Here is a 22,873-nt window from a genome sequence, read left to right as displayed (position 1 = left end):
GTCTGCTGTGCCCTGCACAACATGGCCCAACAGAGAGGGGTGCCGCTGGAGGAGGCCCCATCCACACCCGCCACCCACATTGAGGAAGGCGAGGGCGAGGAGGAGGAGGAGGAGGAGGAGGAGGCGGAGGCGGAGGAGGCGGAGGAGGAGGACGCGCCCGAGGATGTTGGACGACCCATGCGCCGAGCCTCGACTCACCGGGATGGTCGCCGGGCCAGGGACGCACTCATACGTCAACGGTTCTCCTAGAGTCAGACACTGCGAGGCGCTCGCATCTCCTCACCTGCACATGCGAGCGGCCATACCAGCCCCCTCCACTGAAGAGTGCTTCCAGTAATCCTGCACCCACAGCAGTGTGCCCAATGGGTGGCAGCAGGTGTTCGCCGTCATGATGGCCTCCACGGAACGCAACTACTGCACAAGCCGCGGAAGAATGGACGAGAGGTGGCAGGAGTGGTGAGAATAGACTATTTAATATGTGGAATGTGACATCATTTAAGAAACAAAGTACAAATTAATAAACACCCTGGTGTATTCCCTTTGTGATTATAAGGCCTTTGGAATTCTTCTCCGGGAACCCCTACGTGGTGCTACCCCTGTGGCTCCAGCAGAGGTAGTGGCAGGTTGCTCGTCTTCTTGCCTTGACCGGGTAGATGCTTTTGGCGGACGGCCCCTGGGTTTCGGTGCCCGTGAGGGCACCTCCACAGACTGCTCCTCCTGCACCGGGGCAGGGGCAGACTCGGCCACCTGGAGAGGAGGCACCATTGCGGGTGCTGGTTGAGAGGTGGGCGACGGGTGGGACATGGGGACGCCTTGAGAGGCGTCCCCGCTTCCATGTCCCCGGTCACCATCATCCCTCTCTTGGCCTCGGCCCACATCACCCCTTCCACCCTGCTGGACGGCAGTTTGGATGGCATGTGTGAGGCCTTGCAAGGCCACCCCTAGTGTATCCCTCAGCCTGTTGGTGGCGTCGGAATGTTGCTCACCCTGAATCCGTACAGACGTTGTGAGGGCCTGCAAGGACTCGAAGTGGAGCTGTGCGTGACGCTCGAGGGAGGCCAGCCTGTCCTCCACCGCAGACAGTCCCGCACCTACCCGCGACACTGTGTCGCCGGTACCCTCCTGTGCCTGCGCCACCAATGCCCACATGCAGGAGGTGGACTCCTCCATCGCCTGCGCTATTGTGGACAATGCGCGCGGCACCTCTGCCAGCACCTCAGCAATTAGCTGGTGGCCCTCGACGACTCTCCTTTTCTCTGGTGGCCCCCTGGGTTCAGCATCTGGGTCCGGCTGAGCAGAGCCTGGAGATGAGTGCTCCCTCCGTCGCGGACCCTCCGCGGCTGCCCCTGCCACCAGGGTCTGCTCATGCTCACTCGTGCGCAGTGACTCACCAAGTGCTACCCCAACTAGTTGGCGAGGGGGACCCACCGAGGTGCGTGTCTGCGCTGGTGGATGGTTGGCTCTGATGTGACGATGCACCCTCAGAGACCGCCATGTCCTCTGAGGAATCGCCCTCCATGCTCGCTTGATCCAAAGACGCACCTGCAAGAGAACAGAGGGCACTTTGAGGCATGTGGACCAACTTGACAGTGCGCCTGATGGCAGGTGATGATACGGTCACTCGCGATCATGGGTGTTGAGTGTCAGCTTTCCCTTACCGGCCGTTTCGGCAGCGACACACTCGCCATCGGCCACCGACAGGCAATGTCGCGTGCGGGCGAGGTCGAGCGCCTCCACCTCTGCGTCGGTGAGCTCCACCACTTGCGGTGGCCCACCTCCGGTGCGTGCCCTTTCGCGGTTGTTCTTGCTCCTCTTCTCCTGTGAAGGCAAAACACAGATGTGTGAGTGGGTGCGTCTTGCATCGTGAGACGCATCGAGCATCGGTGTGGTTGGGTTGAGCGTGGCGCGGAACGGATGGGAGGAAGTGTGGGCCACGTGCCCATCCCATTGCATGGGGATTGGGGTGTGTGGTAGTGTTCGGGTGGGGTCAGGGACGATGGGTACTTGCGTGCACGGCGAGGATGGTGAATGAGTGGCTGTGAGGATTGCTGATGGAGCGCAGTGGTGGCTGTGCAGGAGGGGGTTGTGATCTGCTTGGCGTGATGGTGGGGACGGGATGTGGGAGGGTGCGTTGGTGTACTCACCTTGCCAGACCTAGTCAGGTCATTGAAGCGCTTGCGGCACTGCTCCCAAGTCCTTGGGGTGTTGCCCCTGCTGCTCACCTCCGCCGCCACCTCTGCCCATGCCTTCCTGGTTGCGGCGGCAGGGAACTTGCGCCCATCCTCAGGGAAGAGTGTTTCCCTCCTCCTCCTCACGCCCTCCAGCATCAGCTGCAGTGCCAGATCTGAAAAACGGGGCGCAGCCTTTCCCCTTGGTTGAGCCATTCTCCCAGACCTCTTGCTTGCAGCAGGAGGGGCTTTGGGAGACTGCCCCTTTAACTGGAGCTCCTACATCGCGTCGACGGTACTGCGCATGCGCAGCCGGCCGGCACGCAGCTGGGGAGCGCAGAACCCGGAAGCAGGCCTTAATGGGTCCAATTATCCCGCGATCGCGTGGGGGACGCACACAATTACCCGTCCGCGTTTTCGACGCTCCCGGAGGACCACCCGCTGGGAACCCGCAGGCCTGCTAAATTCGAGCCCAAGGCAGCTGAAATTTAATGCAGAGAAGTGCAAAGTGATGTATTTTGGCAGGAAGAATGAGGAGAGGCAATATAAACAAAATGGTACAATTCTAAAGTGGGTGCAGGAACAGAGAGACCTGGGGGTATATGTGCACAAATCTTTGAAGCTGGCAGCACAGGTTGAGAAAGCTGTTAAAAAAGCACATGGGATCCTGGGCTTTATAAATAAAGGCATAGAGTACAAAAGCAAGGAAGTTGTGTTGAACCTTTATAAAACACTGGTTCAGCCACAACTAGAATTTTGTGTCCAATTCTGGGCACCGCACTTTAGGAAAGATGTGAAGGCCTTAGAGAGGGTGCAGAAAAGATTTACTAGAATAGTTAGGGTTGAGGGACTTCAATAACATGGATAGACTGGAGAAGCTGTGGTTGTTCTCCTTAGAGCAGAGTAGGTTGAGAGGAGCTTTGATAGAAGTGTTCAAAATCAGGAAGGATTTAGACAAAGTAAATAAAGAGAACCTGTTCCCATTGGCGGAAGGGTCGAGAACAAGATGACATAGATTTAAGGTGATTGGTAAAAGAACCAAAGGCGACATGAGGAAAAGCTTTTTTACGCAGCGAGTAGTTATGATCTGGAATGCGCTGCCTGAAAGGGTGGTGGAAGCAGATTCAATCATGGGTTTCAAAAAGGAATTGGATAAATACCTGATGGGGAAAAAATTGCAGATCTACAGGGAAAGAGTGGGGGAATGGGACTACCTGGATTGCTCTTACAAAGATCCGGCGTGGGGTCTTTGGCTGAATGGCCTCCTTCTGTGCTGTAACCATTCTATGATTCTATGATTCTATGCAATAATCCCTGCATATTTTCCCAAAAGTTGCAGCTTTGTCCAGTTATTTTCATGACACATCACAAAACCACATGCCATCATGCCCACGTGCAAAACAACACGATATATGAATTCAAAAGTAAAATACTGTGGATGCTGGAAATCTGAAATAAAAACAGAAAATGCTGGAGAAGCTCAGCAAGTCAGGCATCATTTATGGAGAAAGAAACACAGTTAATGTTTCAGGTCAAAGACCTTTTGTCAGAATGACATCGTTTTCAGTTTACTAACTGTTTCATGGCATAGTCAATAGATGGAGAAAGAGATTTATTTTATTTAGAGATAAAATTTTAAAAAGTAAAATTGCTGGAAATCTGAAGTAAAAACCTATAGTGCTGTGAAATGCACAACAGCCCAATTAGCATCTGAAAGAAAATACAGGATAGCATTTGAGGTTCAGCACCTCTTTAGAATTTTGACACCTTCCTCTTTCAGACAGTGACTAAAATGCTGGAGCATTTCCAGTATTTTCTATGTTTATTTTTGCTTTATTTATGTTTTTTTTGCAAAGTTTTCCTCTTAAATTTCCTGCTTTGTTTTCCACTGTTCCAAACTTCAGTGTCATGACAACCCATGTGAATGTTGTTTTATGAATGCTACTCTATGGAGGCTCAGCATGTCACCATGGTTATTATGGAGTGACTTGAATAGCATATTGGCTTTGCCTTTTTTGGTTTGTGTTGTAAGACTTCAGTCACAACGCGCTGAGACTCAAATTGATTCACGGCAAGAGTGGTCTTGCAAGTTTAATATCAAAACATTCCAGAAAGCAGATTATCAATGAAATGAGTACTGTAGAAAAAGAAGATTTATATATCAGCACTATTGAAAATTTAAACAAATTTAGACTGAGGGAAGATGCAAGAAGATGCAATGAAGAGTGAGGGCCAACCAGCAGGAGAAGTATCCTTTAAACTGGCACCAAAGCCAGCAGTGCAAGGGCCATTTAAATTTTAAATGGCCCTTGTACTGTCAAGAGGAACAATGAACATCAGAGGCCAACAATGTCCTTTGCAATGTCCTGTCAGATTATGTATTACCATCATTTCAATATAATTTGAATGGGTCCATCCAATTTTTCATCCCTATCTGCTCCACTTCTGTAACAAATTGCCAGAGAGAGGGAGAAAGATCTCAGCCTCAATGTCAGAACTGGAACATCCTACCAGATTGAATCAAAGTCTCATGAAATAAGTTTTAAGCTGATGATATCATTTTTTCTCCCCAATACTTGTTAAGCTTTTAGTGGAATGAATCATAACAATAAAATAAATATGTCCATAGTTTATGTGTAAGACACATTGTCACCATTAACACCTTTGAATAATTTGATAAAACATGAAGTTAAACCATTTTATATTAGATTATCCAAATCTTAATCATTTCTAGGCATCTTGTTGAATTGGAGGATCAAGTATCAGCTGGGACACAAATCCATGCTCATAGTGGCTATCCTCAATGCTTCATGACTGGGTTCCTCAAGCATAGCCTTTTTTTTATCAAAGTCTTTTTTGTACCACTAACAGTTTAGGATGGACTCTGACCAAAAAAAAAATGAAACTTTGCGCATTAACCTTGAAACCTTTTCAGGCTGTGTAAATGGATGGTTAATGTTGAATCATCTTCAAGCTTGAAGGCAAGCCGTGGAATATTCATAATTTTGCTTAGTTTAAATGCCAGAGGCAGGAGTGGAATACACACCTCGACAGCATGAGGTATATGACATTCATGGTTCATTCAGCCCCCACAGCAAGTCTTTGTTACCGGAAAATAAGCGAAGCGAAGTTACCTACATGACAGTGTCCTATAGATGTTAAAACATGTCATTCGCACCAGACCAGAAAGTGTGCATTTTATGGCTTTTACCAGTCGTGCTGTAAACACAGATTAACAATTCATTCCACTTCTGAACTACTGCTCAAAATATTAATGCCAGTAAATTAAGTGATAGAATTTAATCTGACATCATCACAAAGCTTGCGGAGCCACTGAAATCTTCACAGCATGTTCTGCCTGTTCTGTGATTTCTACTGATTGAGGCACAGACACAACACAGAGAAAGTCCTACTGTTTCGAAAGTGTTTTGAAATTTTAAATAAAAGTATTATGAGGAAATATATGTAAGGTATGTTTTTGAACAGAATAGCTTCCTCATTAACTTTCCTCTTACCTAAACATATATATTTTGATATGAACATCATTTTTACAATAAGAGGTTCAGTAACATAAGAAATACAATTTCAGTTACCACTGGAATAGTAATTGGGATTCATAGACATTTGTGAATATCAATATATATTATAATGCAAAAGTGATGATGCAATGATGCCCCAATCTGGGCATCCACTATTAGCCTGTATTTGCTCTTGTTCTGCAGCAGGGCAGAGATCATAGAATTATAGAACCTTATAGCACAGGTCGAGGCCATTTGGCCCATCACATCTGTGCCGGCTCTTTGAAAGAGCCATCCAATTTGTTCCACTCCCCTGCTCTTTCCAGTAGATCCACTACAGTGAGACCTATTGTCAGACAACAGTGTTAGATGCATATATACTTTTTTTATTCATTCATGGGATGTGGCTGTCGCTGGCAAGGCCAGCGTTTATTGCCCATCACTAATTGCTCTTGAGAAGGTGGTGGTGAGCCGCCTTCTTGATCTGCTGCAGTCCGTGTGGTGAAGGCACTCCCATGGTGATGTTAGGTAGGGAGTTCAAAGGGTAATAGTCAACGGGTGTTTTTGTGACTGGAAGGCTGTTTCCATTGGGGTGCCGCAGGGCTCGGTACTAGGTCCTTTGCTTTTTGTAGTATCCATTAACGATTTGGGCTTAAACAAAGGGGGCATGATTAAAAAATTTGCAGATGACACAAAGATAGGCCGCATGGTTGAAAGTGAGGAGGAAAGCTGTAGACTGCAGGAAGATATCAATGGACTGGTCAGATGGACAGAAAAGTGGCAAATGGAGTTCTATCCGGAGAAGTGTGAGGTAATGCGTTTGGGAAAAGCAAACAAGGCAAGGGAATACTTAATAAATGGGAGGATACTGAAAAGTGTAGAGGAAGTGAGGGACCTTGGAGTGCATGTCCACAGATCCCTGAAGGTAGCAGGACATGTCGATAAGGTGGTTAAGAAGGCATATGGAATGCTTTCCTTTATTAGCCAAAGCATAGAATATAAAAGCAGGGATGTTATGCTGGAACTGTATAAAACACTAGTTGGGCCACAGCTTGAGTACTGCGCAAAGTTCTGGTCACCACATTACAGGAAGATTTTTTTCATCCGTGACACGGTCTCATGATATAGCTTATGTAAGCGCAGCGAAATGCAGTGTTTCTGTCCAAAAACTACTAAAGCACCTGGGAAATGGGATTGACATTTATATCTTTAAAAACCAGACATCACATGGCAACTCTGATCCTGGATGGTTGAACTTTTTATTTTTGTCCAGAATGTCTTTTAAAAAGGTGTCATCAAGATGGGCTTGGTAGCTGATTTACTGCATTAACAGCTTCTTAAGTGAGAGGGTGCAGAGGAGATTTACGAGGATGTTGCCAGGAGTGGAGAATTTTAGCTATGATGACAGATTGGATAGGCTGGGGTTGTTTTCCTTGGAACAGAGGAGGCTGAGGGGTGATTTGATTGAGGTGTACAAAATTATGAGGGGCCTAGATAGAGTGGATAGGAAATACCTATTTCCCTTAGAGGAGGGGTCAATAACTAGGGGGCATAGATTTAAAGTGATTGGTAGAAGGATTAGAGCGGAAATGAGGAAACATTTTTTCACCCAGAGGGCGGTGGGGGTCTGGAACTCACTGCCTGAGTGGGTGGTAGAGGCAGAAACCCTCAATTCATTTAAAAAATACCTGGATGTGCATCTGAAGAACCGTGACCTGCAGGTCTACGGACCAAATGCGGGAAAGTGGGATTAGGCTGGGTGGCTCGTTTCTCAGCCGGCACGGACACGATGGGCTGAATGGCCTCCTTCTGTGCCATAAATTTTCTATGATTCTATGATTCTATAGCAGGGCCCGGACAACATCCAAGCTTGGGCTACCAAATGGCAGCTAACATAAGTGCCAGGCAATGACCATCCCCAACAAGATAAGACCTAACTGTCTCCCCCTGACCTTCAATGGCACCATCATCAGCAAGTCTCCCACCATCAACATCCTGTGGGGGTGGGGGGAGTTAACATTGACCAGAAGCTTAGTCATAGCAGCATCATGACTACAAGAGCAGTGTGGCTCACCTCCTAGCGTCTCAGAGTCAAACTGTGGCTGCAGTATGTACAATCTACAGGATGCACTGCAGCAAACTACTAAAATTATTTCAACGGTGTCCTCCCAGCTCCACAATCTCTACCACCAAGAAGTATAACTATAGTCAGATCACTGGAACACCATCACCTTCAATTTTCCCTCCAAGTCACACTCCATTCCGATATCATTATTCCTTCATTGTTGCTGGGTCAATATCCAAGAATTCCCTATCTAAGATGGTATGGTTGCACCTCCCAGCTCAGGGCCACTCCGTGTCAGGTTCTTGCACCAGAAAATGGAAGTAGAAATTGGAGACCATCATGGCAGCACCATCACTGTAATAAATGATTGCAGGCCTTCAACGAGAATGCCCACCACCACCTTCTCAGCAACTAAGGATGGACAATAAATGCAGCCTTGTCAGGGTCAAACACATCCTGAGAACAAATAAAAAAGTGAGCATGTGTTGATACCATAGTTGTTGTTTACAGATCTAACAAAAATATCATGACTTTTCAATCAGTGCCAAAATTTATTGTACAATAAGTCTATCACTGTATTGTTCCCTATCTGTATAATTTCCTTTCCTTGGTGAAGAGATGTTGTGATATTTGTCAAAAAAGTACATTGTACATTTGTAAGTATGCATCGATACCTACTTGTGTTAGTGAGCAACCCATTTTGTGAGGGGGCAGGGGGCATCTGCTTCCGATTAATTTTAGAAAACAGGACTAGCTGGGTATGACAGTCTTTTATTGGATATTTACTCTTCTAATATAACTTTTGGCTGTGGTGTGGTAGGCCAACATGGTCTAGAACAAATAAAAAGTGAAGTTCTAAAAAAGTGCTGTTAGATGAAGGTACACCAACACAGTTGTTTTATATGCATGAGTGATTTATAGAACATCATATGCCATTCATTCCCTGCTGTGCCAAATCATACCCTAGGTCATACCCATTTTATGCACCATTTCAAATGCAAAATGTGAAATGTACGTACATCTATATTTTGCTCTAATAAAGCTTCCCCTTCCAGTTCCTAAGACACACTAGCCTTTTTTCATTAAAAGAAGGTCTTTAAAATGAGAACCAGATTGAGTTGCCCTTGTGTGTGGGGGTCTCCAATATTTGTAGAACATTTGCACATTAATTTAAACTGTCATATTCTATTTGACTCATGCTGGGATGACAACAGGATGCTTATATTTGAAGCAGTTTGCAAAATATGGGCTCACAGTCCATGTCTGTCCATTTATTTTTCTTTTACATATTACTGTTACCTTAGTTTGCTGACTTTTTGAAGGTTGTTACATGTCTTGTGGCCCTCATCCCATGTATGGAATGAAGGAGGGGGCATGGGGGACTCAGTGGTTTGGAATGCTGTGCCTGCAGTCGCCTGTGTAGGGCTACAACATGGCTGATTTGGCACCGTAACTTTGCAGCAAGTGCGGCGGAAAGCCTGTTTACGTGTGTAAACAGAGTTACTAATGCACTTCCGGCAAAGTTATGGTGATGGAGCAGGAGCACCTCTGAGGAAATTCCAGGTCTATGGCTCAGACCTACCGCTGAGATCAGAATCAACTGCTTGCTACCATGCTTCTCTATGCATCCCATTGCTAGAAGGCAAGTGCTGACCTAGGTTAGTGTAGAACAGTGAGTATTTCTGAGTTCTATGAGTTCCTTTACCTTACCCTTGAAAGTCATTCTTTTTCCTCTGTACTCCATAGTTGGATCAACAAAACATTTGGGATTTTCAGGCAACCTGGGAGAACTTTCCCTTCTGAACTGCGAAACTGGCATTATTACATGTGGGTTATTGAGGTTACTTTTGGGTAAGAACATAGGGCCAGAGTAGCCATTCACTCCCTCAAGTCTGTTCCGCCATTCAATTAGATGATGGCTGATCCGTACTTCAATTCTATTTACCCACCTTTGTTCCATATCCCTTGATACCCTTACTTAACAGAAATCTATCAATCTCAGTGATGTTATGGTTGGTCTGTTGAAAATCCAAATGTCACTTTGTTTCCTTTTAAGGTTAAAAATCTACTAATTGTGAATATAAAATGTTCCAGAACACTTAATTTTTAATGTAATTTTTTTTTTAAATTGCAAAGAACACCAGCTAAAAATGATTTTGTGCTTTCAACATTTAGATTTTCTCTTTAGGTTTTCATGTATTTATTTATTTTTTCCCTCCATAAAGGTATGATGGGCCTGTAAAACTGCATGTCCCAAACTGCCGGTGCTACAATGGCGATGTAGGACTTCCAGGCACTGCAAACATCTGGTGCTGACCCTGCGGGAATTCTAATTTAAACAAAGTGAGCAGGCACAGATGGGGTGCTCACCAGGCTGGGAAGCAGGAAATTGTGGCATTAACCAGCTTCTGGGGGCCAGTCCCAGAAGGTCTGGTAGAAGAAAGAAGAAATGGACAGATTGGTCCCAATCCACAAAGGCCACAATCAGTACAGGCTGTTGTAAGGAAACCAGCCATTAAGAATTTGGTGGCCCTCAGTTCCACCTTCCTGAAAGTACTGTGTTCTTACTTCACACAAGTGTGTAGTACATTGGGGGCAGCAGAGATTCTACCAGTAACCACCTTCATCCATGACATCAATTTAAAAGGGTGCAGATGCAGTAACCACCTAGCCCAACCCTCAACAGGGGTCTAACAGAGAGGAAGCATGGCATAGCAAGGTCATGCCCCAAATTCTGCCTCCGCCTGCCACTACCAAACCCCAGATGCCTTGAACATATTGTAGGTTTTCCGGGCCTTTTTAGCTTTTGATTTTCACATACCAAGGCCACTCTTGAGTTGTCAGATTTTGGAAAGCTTTTTGCTTAAGCATACATTTGGATATTGTACAGTCATTAAATGAATTATTGAGTGCTTGCGCAAAATCAGTGTATTACATCATGTTTACTGTAAGATAAAGAACAAATCTATGATCTGCTCCAACTCTTCAAAATATTCCTTCCCATGAACACAACAAGCGACCTTTCATAACCAATTAGTATTTTTTTCCCTGGGAATCTCAATTACCTAATCCAAGCCTTGATTGTGTACAACTTTGGCCTCTTAAAATTAAAAACTAGATTGAGTAAGGCAAGGTGAATTGACAGTTTTAAATTCACTCATTCCTCAAGTCATTATCAATTAGTCCATTTCATATTTCTATCTGTACTTTGGTGATTCCGTATAGTAACATTGCAGCCTTACCTTGGTGGTCTTTTCCATATTGTGAAATATCTTGTGCACTTCCTGCCAGGTGCCCCTATTTTAGGATGCCAAGTTCACCTTATCTGTAATGTATTATCATACTGTCCCTTCCATTGAATGATGGTTGACTGCCCTATGGCACAAAAGGGATTGCTGCTTTCTGCTACAGCAATGTCTATATCTACAGAGATAGTCTTACATGTCAGCATTCCCGGTGCAGATTGGACAATCGGATGAGGGGGTCAGTGCACCCAATTTGTGGCTCTCTGATTTTTTTGATCATTAAAGTTAATTGGGAGGACCACAAATAAAACAGAGGTCAGCACGTCTGATTCATGGTCCTCCCAATTTCCAGTTATTAATTTTAATGGCCATAAAAACAAATCGTCATGAGTCGGGCATACTGACCTCCTTGCCCGATTGTCCGATCTGTTCTCCTATCAAACAACGTTCCATACTGAAAGCACTAACTCGGAAAATTTACGCCCACAAGTCGTATTCTTTCCTGTGTTCTCCACAGTTGGATCAACAAAACTCCTGGGATTAGTGCTGACTGACAGGCAACCTAGATGATTGAGAATTGTAAAATCTGCAGTCACAGAATTGCGTTGCGATTGGCCAATTTTCTGTTGTTGCACTGTTGCGTTAATTAAAAAGGCAACAAATGAGTTGGCAGTCATAATTTATTTGGTGAACATTAAAGTTAAGAAAAAGTAAGGAATAAAAGATCCCTTACTTAAAATATACCCCAATATTTTTTTTAAAATAATGCATGAAACACAATTAAACACATAAATGACATCGTTGAAAAAGAAACAAAGGCTGTTTGACAAAAAGAGCAACATAATTATGCCATAAAAAGTGATTTACCTCAAAAGCCTTAAGATATAAATATGTGAAATTATGCAAATTAATGTATTCCTTGAAGCAATATCTTGTAAATCAAAGGATATCAATATTCAAACACACTCTGAAATGGAGATTGCTTGACACTTATAATGATGTATAAGCTGTTCAGAGCAATTTAAGGACTATGTTTTCCTCTGTAGGTAAAACGTAATGAAAAACTATACGAGCGGAGCAAGGCCAATAGCTAGTGCTCGGAAACTGTTCTTACAGATTTAGGGCTATTAAGTCTTGCTCCCAAGCTGAAGTCTGTTTACCAAAGATACCCAACAAAAATTGCTAGATAAGGACTTCTTTGATAACAGCCAATCATGAGAAACACTAGCAGAATTGCTCAATGGGGGATGAAAATTAAAATTGATTAACTCACTTGAGATTAGTGAGTTAGTTATCCAAAGTGCTTATTTCAAAATAACCTCACATGCTGCTGATCAATGAAACAGAAAAATAAAGAAAAAGAACTTGCGTTTATATAGTGCCTTTCATGCCCGCAGAATATCCCGAAGAGATCTTCACAGCCGATGAATTATTTTGACGTGTAATCACTATTGTTATGTAGGCAAACACTACAGCTAATTTGTGCGCGGCAATTAAGTAAATGCCCAGTTGATCTGTTTTGGCTGATGCCAATTGTTGGGTGGAACATCGGAAGGACTCTCCTGCTGTACTTCAAATAATACCGTGTGATCTTTTGCATCCACCTGACCAAGCAGAACAGGGCCTCGGTTTAAACTATAATCAAGTGCTTAAAATTTACTTTAGCCAGAAAACCTATTGAACAATTAAATAGTGAGACAAACCAAGAGAGAGAGAGAGAGAAATGTGGTGATTACAGCACGAGTTTCATTTTGTTCATACTGAGAGTTTAAAAACAATGATTGCTTACAGAAAATACATTTATTTTTCTCAGTGTAACCGCATCTTTACTCAGCTTTAATAGCACTTTGGTTTATTTGGTTTTCCGAGTGATTTGAAAACTAACTAACTGATGAACTTAAGTAACTTTTTTGAGGTAAAGTTTCAGATGAAAGCTATTAACAACTGTTTATTTTATACCACAGAGAGCAAGGTTAGCTCAGCATCAGCGAGAGATAAGGGGAAATTTTAACTCCTACCACTAGGCTGCCGAAGTGCCTGCCTGTTTCAGGCCTTGAGACTGCAAATTGGGTCCTATGGCATACAAGCCGCTCACTCTCTGACTAGTTTTACTGGCAGTTCGGCCATAGAGTCCCCAAAAAGGTACATTTTATATTATTTTTTGTGGGGCCAGGAGGAGCAGGAGTTCTCCTCCGGGTCTCACTAATATAATCTTGGTTGCTGCTATTCCGGGCTCCTCCCCCCTCCACGATCGTGAATCCCTCCGTCCCCCACCCAAGACTTATCTTCATGCCGGATGAGTGGCCTCCGGGCTGCCCAATATTGCACCGGTCTGAACCCGGCGAGCTGCACAAGGACACCCGCTTTGGTTGAGCAGCTCGCCAGCTCTACTTAAACAGGGTTCGAAATGGCTCCTGCCTTTTCACTCCGGGCGTGAGTGGGGGGCCGGCCTGCTCCATCGGTCGGCCGCTCGAAAGTTCAAATGTACCCTAAAAAGTAAGAGAAATAGAAAAATACAAAAATGGATGATCAGAGTCCACGTTCATAATGGAAATTAAGAAAAATCATTTTTTGCATTGAAGTTTGTTTATCCAGCTCCAGTGGGTAAGAAAACATTAATTATATTTGAGGAACCAATTAACCAACACTTGTTTCACCATCTCACTGGAGAGAAGCACTGTTTTCACACCCATATGGAAACAATGTAAACCATGAATCTTCAATATTTTATAATTTCATTTGTGATATGGAAAACTTCATATACAAGGAAGTGAACATATGAAAAAAGGATAGAAAAAGATAGCTTGTTCCTCAACCTTATCCCATCTCACATGTTACATACCATTAAACCCATCCCTATCCCCCTCCCCACCAGCTACACAATCTCCTGGGAGAGGAAAAAAAAACGTGAAAAAGCCGTGGACCAATTCAGGAAAGAAAGCTCTGAGAAGTTCCTTTCCCATAGTGATCAAGCAAGCTCCAAGAGACCAAGGTGGCTGGTACCACAATCCCTGTCAACCCGCCTACATTCTATAACTTGAGATGTCTTCCATTCACAGCAACTCATCTCTTGTTGTGGAGAGTGCCAGGGTTAAGGACATCTCCTCGTGGCTGGAGATGAACTTGAAGCAGGAGGAGAAGGATCCAGTTATCTTGGCCCATGAAGGAACAAATGACATAAGTAGAACTAGGAATGAGGTTCTGCTGAGAGAGTTTGAGAAGTTAGGGTCCAAATTAATAAGCAGAACCTCCAAAGTAATAATTTCTGGATTTCTACCTGAGCCACGCGCAAATTGGCATAGGGACAAACCGATTAGATGGATAAATGAGTGGCTGAAAGAGTGGTGTGGGAAGCAAGGGTTTCAATTCATGGGGCACTGGAACCAGTGCTGGGGAAAGAGGGAGCTGTTTCATTGGGACGGGCTCCACTTAAACCAAGCTGGGACCAGTGTCCTGGTAAATCAAATAATTGGGGCAGTAGATAGGGCTTTAAACTAATAAGGGGGTGAAGGGGCAGGGTTCAGATAAGGGTAAATTTATAAGTCTAAAGAGAAAGTCAAGGCTGTAGAGCAGAGTAGCGGTTTGGGTAACAGTGTGTGTCAGGAAGGGACAGGGAGTTTAACAAAGGTAATAGGGCATTAATGACTAAGGTCACATCAGGGAAAGACAGTAAAAAGTTAAAACTAAAGGCACTATATCTGAATGCACGAAGCATTCGTAACAAGATAGATGAATTAATGGCACAAATAGAGATAAATGGGTTTGATCTAGTGGCAATTACTGAGACATGCAGGGTGACTAAGGTTGTGAACTAAATATTCCAGGGTACTTGACCTTTAGAAAAGATAGACAAAATGGAAAAGGAGAGGGGAGGGGGCTAGCCCTGGTAATAAAGGATGAGATAAAAACAGTGGTGAGAAAAGATCTTAGCTCAGAAAATCAGGATGTAAAATCAGTATGGGTGGAGCTAAGAAATATCAATGGGCAGAAAACACTGGTGGGAGTAGTTTACAGGCCCCCTAACAGTTGTTATAGTGTTGGACAGAGTATAAATCAAGAAATTGGAGAACATAAGAACATAAGAAATAGGAGCAGGAGTAGGCCATCCAGCCCCTCGAGCCTGCTCCGCCTTCAACAAGATCATGGCTGATCTTCTACCTCAAAGCAACAAGGGTAATGCAATAATCGTAGGGGACTTTAATCTTCATATAGCCTGGGCAATCCAAATTGGCAGAAGTTGTTTGGAGGACGAGTTCATGGAATGCATTCGAGACAGTTTTCTAGAACGATATGTTGAGGAACCAACTAGGGAACAGGTGATTTAGGATCTAGTATTGTGTAACGAGACAGGGGTAATTAATAATCTTATAATCAAGGATCCTCTGCGGATGAGTAAGCATGATATGATAGAATTTCATATTGAGTTTGAGAGTGATGTATTTAAGTCCGAAACTAGTGTCCTAAATTTAAACAAAGCCAATTACGTAGGTATGAGGGACGAGTTGACTAAGGTAGATTAGGAAATTTGATTAAAAGATATGATGGTAGATAAGCAATGACGAACATTTAATGAAATAATTCATGATTCTCACTGAAAATACATTCCCTTGAGGAATAAAAACTCCATGGGAAAAGTGATCCAACCGTGGCTAACTAGAGAAGTTAAGGATAATATTAGATTAAAAGAAGAGGCTAACAATGTTGCCAAAAAAGGTATTAAGCCTGAGGACTGGGAGGGTTTTACAAATCAGCAAAGAATGACCAAGAAATTGATAAAGAGAGAGAAAATTGAATATGAGAGTATCAATTATGAGAGAAAATCTATTAGAGATTTTTGAGGGTATAACTAGCAGGGTAGGTAAGGGGGAACCATTTGGATTTTCAAAATGCATTCGATAAGGTGCCACACAAGAGGTTGTAACACAACATGGGATCAAGGGTAATATATTAGCATGGAATGAGGATTGGTTAACGGACAGAAAACACAGAGTAGGAATAAATGGGTCATTTTTGGGTTGGGAGGTTGTAACTAGTGGGGTGCTGCAAAGATCAGTGCTTGGGCCTCAGCTGTTTACAATATATATCAAGGATGAAGGGACCAAGTGTAATGTATCCAAGTTTGCTGATGATACAAACCTAGGTGGGAAAGTAAGCTGTGAGAAGGACGCAAAGAGGCTGCAAAGGGATATAGATAGGTAAAGTGAGTGGGCAAGGACATGGCAGGTGGACTATAATGTGGGGAAATGTGAAATTATCCACTTTGTTAGGATGAATGGAAAAGCAGAATATTTTTTGAAGGTGAGAGACTAAGAAATGTTGATATTCAGAGGGATTTGGGTGTCCTTGTCACAGAAAATTAACATGAAAGTGCAGCAAACAATTAGGAAGGCAAGTGGTATGTTAGTCTTTATTGAAAGGGGGTGGGAGTATAAGAGTAAGGACGTCTTGCTGCAATTATATAGGGCTCTGGTGTGACCACACCTGGAGTACTGCGTACAGTTTTGGTCTCCTTACCTAAGGAAGGATATACTTGCCTTAGAGGGGGTGGAACAAAGGTTCACTAGATTAATTCCTGGGATGAGAGGGTTGTCCTATGAGGAGAGATTGAGTAGAATGGGCCTATATTCTCTGGAGTTTAGAAGAATGAGAGGTGATCTCATTGAAACGTATAAAATTCTTAGAGGGCTTGACAGGGTAGAAGCTGAGAGTCTGTTTCCCCTGGCTGGAAAGCCTAGAACTTGGGGTCATAGTCTCAAGATAAGGGGTTGGCCATTTAGGACCGAGATGATGAAAAATTTCTTCACTCAGAGGGTTATGAATCTTTGGAATTCTCTACGCCAGAGGGCTGTGGATGCTGAGTCATTGAGTATGTGCAAGACTGAGATCAATAGATTTTTGGACACGAAGGGAATCAAGGGATATGGGGATCGGGCGGGAAAATGGAATTGAGGTGGGAGATCAGCCATAATCTTATTGAATGGTGGAGCAGGTTCGAGGGGCTGTATGGCCGACTCCTGCTCCTATTTGTTATGTTGTTATGTTCTTATGTTGAATGCTTACAGCAAATACATACTCATGCACATATTGGCAATTTGTTCCATAGTTCAATGACACTCTGTGAAATGAACTTCCTGGCATCTAACCTAAATCTCTGATTAGGTCATTTGTACTGATGTCCTGTTTTCCCCTGCCTATCTAGCTCAAGTAATCTATCCAAGTGGACAGAATCTAATCCCTTTGTGATTTTAAAGCCCTCGAAGTCTACATTTTTCCAAAGTAAAAAGTCCCAAATCTATAAGCCTGTCCTGATAAATAAGGGGCCTTAAACTGGGTGTGAAACTCGTGGCCTTCCTCTGAACTTTTACAGGGCTTTGTGAGGGGACCAAAACTGGACGCAGCATTTTAGATACAGCCAGATGAAGGTTTCATACAAGGTAAGGATAGTACTTTTAGTTTTATATTTATTTGTCCTAATTATGCATCCTTGCATTTTATTTACTTATTCAACAATCTTGTGACAGTGGTCATGGACCTTCAATGACTCACGGACTATAACCCCAGGTCCTTTTCCTCATCAGCTGCCTTGAGTGTGCAACTCATTCACAGGGTGAGCCAGTTCTTGTTTTTTTATAAGCCTTGCCCTTCCTCCCTTACTTTCCTTCAATGGAAAACAACTGACAACTAAAACTCAAAGGGAAACCATTATTCGAGGCAGTTAAAATAAACTTGATTTGTAAGATGTGATTTCTTTTTCTGAGGTAACTTTAACATGAATTTGTCGCAAGTTACTATCTTCAAGACTTTTTTTAATTAAAATGTTATGTAATAAAACTTTGTGCTTTCAAATGTTGACTTTTTTAGCTTTTACCTATTTGGTGATGTATTCTAAATGGTTGGAACAGATAATTTTATTTAAATTATTTGTTTATAGGAGGTAATTCAAAAACAACACCAAAAAAGACGGCAACTTCTAGAAGAACTTATCTTTATTGGGATTTTCTGAATCAAAGTCTTGAATTTAACATGAGTTACAATATTTTTCTGCAAAACATTTGTGTTTTTTTTCTAACCACAAAGGAAACATAAAAGGAGTTCAATGGGCCACTACTCCAGATCAGGGGAAGGTAATTGTGCACTGCTAAAAGCCTAAAGGCCTGATTAGGTGCGCCTTGGCCTACCCGATCCAACACAGTTAGGGACAACAGATAATGAAGCAGTCCGTGCCCGCATGCAGCAAGACCTGGACAACATCCACACTTGGGCCGATAAGTGGCAAGTAACATTCGCGCCAGACAAGTACCAGGCAATGACCATCTCCAACAAGAGAGAGTCTAACCACCACCCCTTGACATTCAACAGCATTACCATCACTGAATCTCCCACAGTCAACATCCTGGGGGGGTCTCCATTGACCAGAAACTTAACTGGACCAGCCGCATAAATACTGTGGCTACAAGAGCAGGTCAGAGGCTGGGTATTCTGCGGCGAGTGTCTCACCTCATGACTCCCCAAAGCCTTTCCACCATTTAGAAGGCACAAGTCAGGAGTGTGATGGAATACTCCCCACTTGCCTAGATGAGTGCTGCTCCAACAACACTAAAGAAGCTCGACACCATCCAGGACAATGCAGCCCGCTTGATTGGCACTCCATCCGCCACCCTAAACATTCACTCCCTTCATCACGGGCGCACCGTGGCTTCAGTGTATACCATCGACAGGATGCACTGCAGCAACTCTCCAAGGCTTCTTCGACAGCACCTCCCAAACCTACGACCTCTACCGCCTAGAAGGACAAGAGCAGCAGGCACATGGGAACAACACCATCTGCACGTTCCCCTCCAAGTCACACACCATCCCGACTTGGAAATTTATCGCCGTTCCTTCGTCGTCGCTGGGTCAAAATCCTGGAACTCCCTTCCTAACAGCACTGTGGGAGAACCTTCACCACATGGACTGCAGCAGTTCAAGAAGGCAGCTCACCACCACCTTTTCAAGGGTAATTAGGGATGGGCAATAAATGATGGCCTTGCCAGCGATGCCCACATCCCATGAATGAAAAAAGAACAGAATTTCTAGACCTCTGGGTCTGAGCTTTGTACGATCTCCAAGATGGACTATTGTCAAATCCTACCTTGATCTCTTCTTTAAGTCACGTACTTGTTTAATCATTTTCTCCCAGATCCTTTTAGTCCTAGAATCTGCATTCACTGTCTGGGTGACATGCCCGCAGATGCCTTATTTTTTCTTGTGGCTTTTCTTCACCCACCAAATATGTTATTGTAATGCTCCAGTAAAGCATGTGCCATAGCTTGGAGCTGTTCATTGTTGAAACATGTTTTCCTCTGCTTCTGTTCAATCCTTCTCTCCAGCAAGTGTATCTTCCGCAGCTACTCAACAACGTTTGGGCGATTTATGGTGATTAAGAGGCTCTTTGGCTGCTTGGGACAGGTTAAACAGTCATTGTTACAATTGTTATGGTTTGTTATGATTGACTCATTTTTTTTGTTTCTGTTAAGAAATCCATTTTTACTGCATTTGCATGTTAGAAAGTTGTGGGTACCTGCAAAAGGATAATTTATTGTTGAAAGAAGGTTTTCAGCCTTAAGATAATTTGTTCTCTGGACACAAATGTTGAAACTTGGTGACGCAAAGGCAGAATTTATTCACTGAAGTAATAGCCAGGTGGAGAGATTTTGAAAAAAAGGAATGGTATATAATGTTAGTGTCGTCTTTGCACTGCTTGGTACCTCATTTATTTTAGTCCAGAATAAACAGAAGATTCTTCCAGCTGCATAGGTTAATTAAAAGCATGGCTGGGAATTTCCTCGGAGCTGCTACCGCTCTGCCATCGCGATCCCAGGCTGGCAGTGTCAGGCTCCCTTTATGTAGTGGAGGTCCCCAACTGGGAGCCCACCCTGCATTTTTAATGAGCACCGACCCAGGAAGATGGGTCAAGGTCAGGGCAGTGGACGGATGTCCTGCTTCAACCCACCAATGCCAACGATCCTGCCCTGGAGGAAATCCAGCTGTATGACTCCAAGAGGATGAATTCTCACGGGCGTTATCCCAATTATCTGCCGTGACTTTGCTGGAATAGCTGCGGAACCGCCAGAAAATGGCGTAATTTGTGTTTACACTGTTTTCCAAGGTTTCCGTGCCTCTTCCACTAAAGTTATGGTGGACGATTGGGAGGAACCCTGCAGAACTTCATTCCCTCGCCCAAGTATAGAATGCTATATTGCAGAAACAGGCTGGGGGTAGAAACAACCACACTCATGCTGATATGATAATAACAACAACAACTTGCATTTATATAGCGCCTTTAACATAGTAAAACGTCCCAAGGCGCTTCGCAGGAGCTATTATCAAACAAAAAGGAGATATTAGGACAGATGATCAAAATCTTGGTCAAAGAGGTAGGTTTTAAGGACCATCTTAAAGGAGGAGAGAGAGGTAGAGAGACAGAAAGGTTTAGGGAGGGAATTCCAGAGCTTAGGGCCTAGGCAGCTGAGGGCACAGTCACCAACGGTGGAGTGATTAAAATCGGAGATGGCAAGAGGCGAGAATTGGAGGAGCGCGGAGATCTCGGAGGGTTGTAGGGCTGGATGAGGTTACAGAAATAAGGAGGGGTGGGGCCGTGAAGGGATTTGAAAACAAGGATGAGCATTTTAAAATCAAGGCATTCATGGACCAGAAGCCAATATAGGTCAGTGAGCACATGAGTAATTGTTGAAAGGGACTTGGTGCGAGTTAGGACACGGGCAGCAGAGCTTTGGATGAGCTCAAGTTTTTGGAGGATGGAAGATGGGAGGCCGGCCATAAGAGCATTGGAATAGTCAAGTCTAGAGATAACAAAGGCATGGATGAGGGTTTCAGCAGCAGATGAGCTGAGGCAACGGCAGAGATGGGCGATGTTACGGAGGTGGAAGTAGGCAGTCTTGGAGACGGAGCAGATATGTGGTCGGAAGCTCATCTCAGGGTCAAATAGGACGTCAAGGTTACAAATGGTCTGGTTCAGCCTCAGACAGTGGCCAGAGAGAGGGATGGAGTTGGTGGCTAGCGAACAGAGTTTGTGGCGGGGACCGATGACAATGGCTTTGGTATTCTCAATATTTAGTTGGAGCAAATTTTTGCTTATGTCGGGCAAGCATAGTGACAAACGAGAGACAGTGGACGGGTCAAGAGAGGTGGTGGTGAGGTAGAGCTGGGTGTAGTCAGCGTACATGTGGAATCTGATGTGTTTTCAGATGATGTCGCCGAGGGGCAGCATGTAGATGAGAAATAGGAGGAGGCCAAGTATAGATCCTTGGGGGACTCCAGAGGTAACCATGCGGGTGCGGGAAGAGAAGCCATTGCAGGTGATTCTCTGGCTACGACTGGGTAGATAAGAATGGAACCAGGTAAGCGCAGTCCCACCCAGCTGGATGACGGAGGAGAGGTGTTGGAGGAGGATGGTGTGGTCAACTATGTCAAAAGCTGCAGGCAAGTTGAGAAGAATGAGAATAGAGAGTTTACCACGGTCACAGTCACATAAGAATCTATAGGAGCCATGAGCTCTACAGGCCCGTACGAATATCCAGCAAAATTTGTGTTCACTCATGAAAATGTGCTGCTTATGTAAATTTCCTATCACACTGGTACAAAATCCTGTTTTTTCTTATTAAATAGAAGTTCACTGACTCGATACACACCCTTCATGTTTTTGTAAAAGATAAATACCTAACTTTAAAGGTACAGTGCCACTAAGATGCTGCATTTGCAATTTGGAAACATTTGATGGCCAGTAAATTGCTTCAAGCAGCGAACCAATAGTGCTCACTGCTCCATAGTACAAAGAGGAGAAGAGTCAATTCTCTCTTAACTCTCAATTCGCTTTATTCATGTCGTTAGATCGTATACATATAGCTTATATGTCTGGTTAGATATAAACATGCAGTTTGCACCAGGTTATACAGTTTTATACCCAAACTAGGATCTAAACGCACACCCACTAGGTTTCTCTGACACTCCCTGAGTGGTCACAGAATATAAAGGCTAATACCCGAAAAGGAGAGCTGACACTTGCCAGGCCTTCCATTCTCTCTCTCTTTCGACGTCGTCTCTAGGTCCCTGACGTAGGTTCTTCCACTTCTGCGATTGTTGGTCTCCGGACTCTTCGCTGGCTCCACGCCTGAGATTCTTCATTCTTATTCCGAATCTTATCTCATCAAGCTGTACTGACTCTCTCTCCCGTTGGTTTAGGCTTGCTCGCCTAGTCTGTGTCTTCTCCTCATTGGCTCTGTCCAAAGGTCTTAGGTAGCATTACCTCATTACTCCTTTTCTAAATAAGGACTTGTGTCTTATCACATCTCCTTTGTCTTTCACAAAACTTAGCTAATTCAAACCGGTTCCAGCCAGCTCAGGCCAGCAACTGAACTCAGGTTACTTCAGTTCAAAAGTTGCTTTTGCCTGTGTGTCAGCAGTTCGGAATAAACTCAATAGTTTCTGCATCCCCTGGCCAACAGGCACTTCCTCTAATAGGAAGCGGTGAAGAGCCCAGCGTTAACTCCAGCAAAGCTAGGACCCATGGGAGAAGTGAGAGGATCGATCTCTCCCTTCGACCAATCGATTGCAGCATCCTTGAAAAGCCGCCAAGAGTCAAAATCTTGAAGAACAAGCTGCATCGTAAAAACCAGGAAGTGAACGATACAATAATAAAAGCATTTGTAAGAACAGTTATAGGCAGCGAAAGAAAGGAGGGTAAGAAATAATTGAATTAAATAAAAGAGACAGAAGAAAAAAGTTTTTTTAAAAAATTACTTTTTGATTTAAAAAAAAATAATGTTAATGACCAAGAACTATTAAAATAAGGAGTGATGAGACTCCACATATTTAAAA

This window comes from Heptranchias perlo, chromosome 1 (assembly GCF_035084215.1).
Source record: "Heptranchias perlo isolate sHepPer1 chromosome 1, sHepPer1.hap1, whole genome shotgun sequence".
NCBI lineage: Eukaryota > Metazoa > Chordata > Chondrichthyes > Hexanchiformes > Hexanchidae > Heptranchias > Heptranchias perlo.
This window is presented reverse-complemented; position numbering follows the sequence as displayed.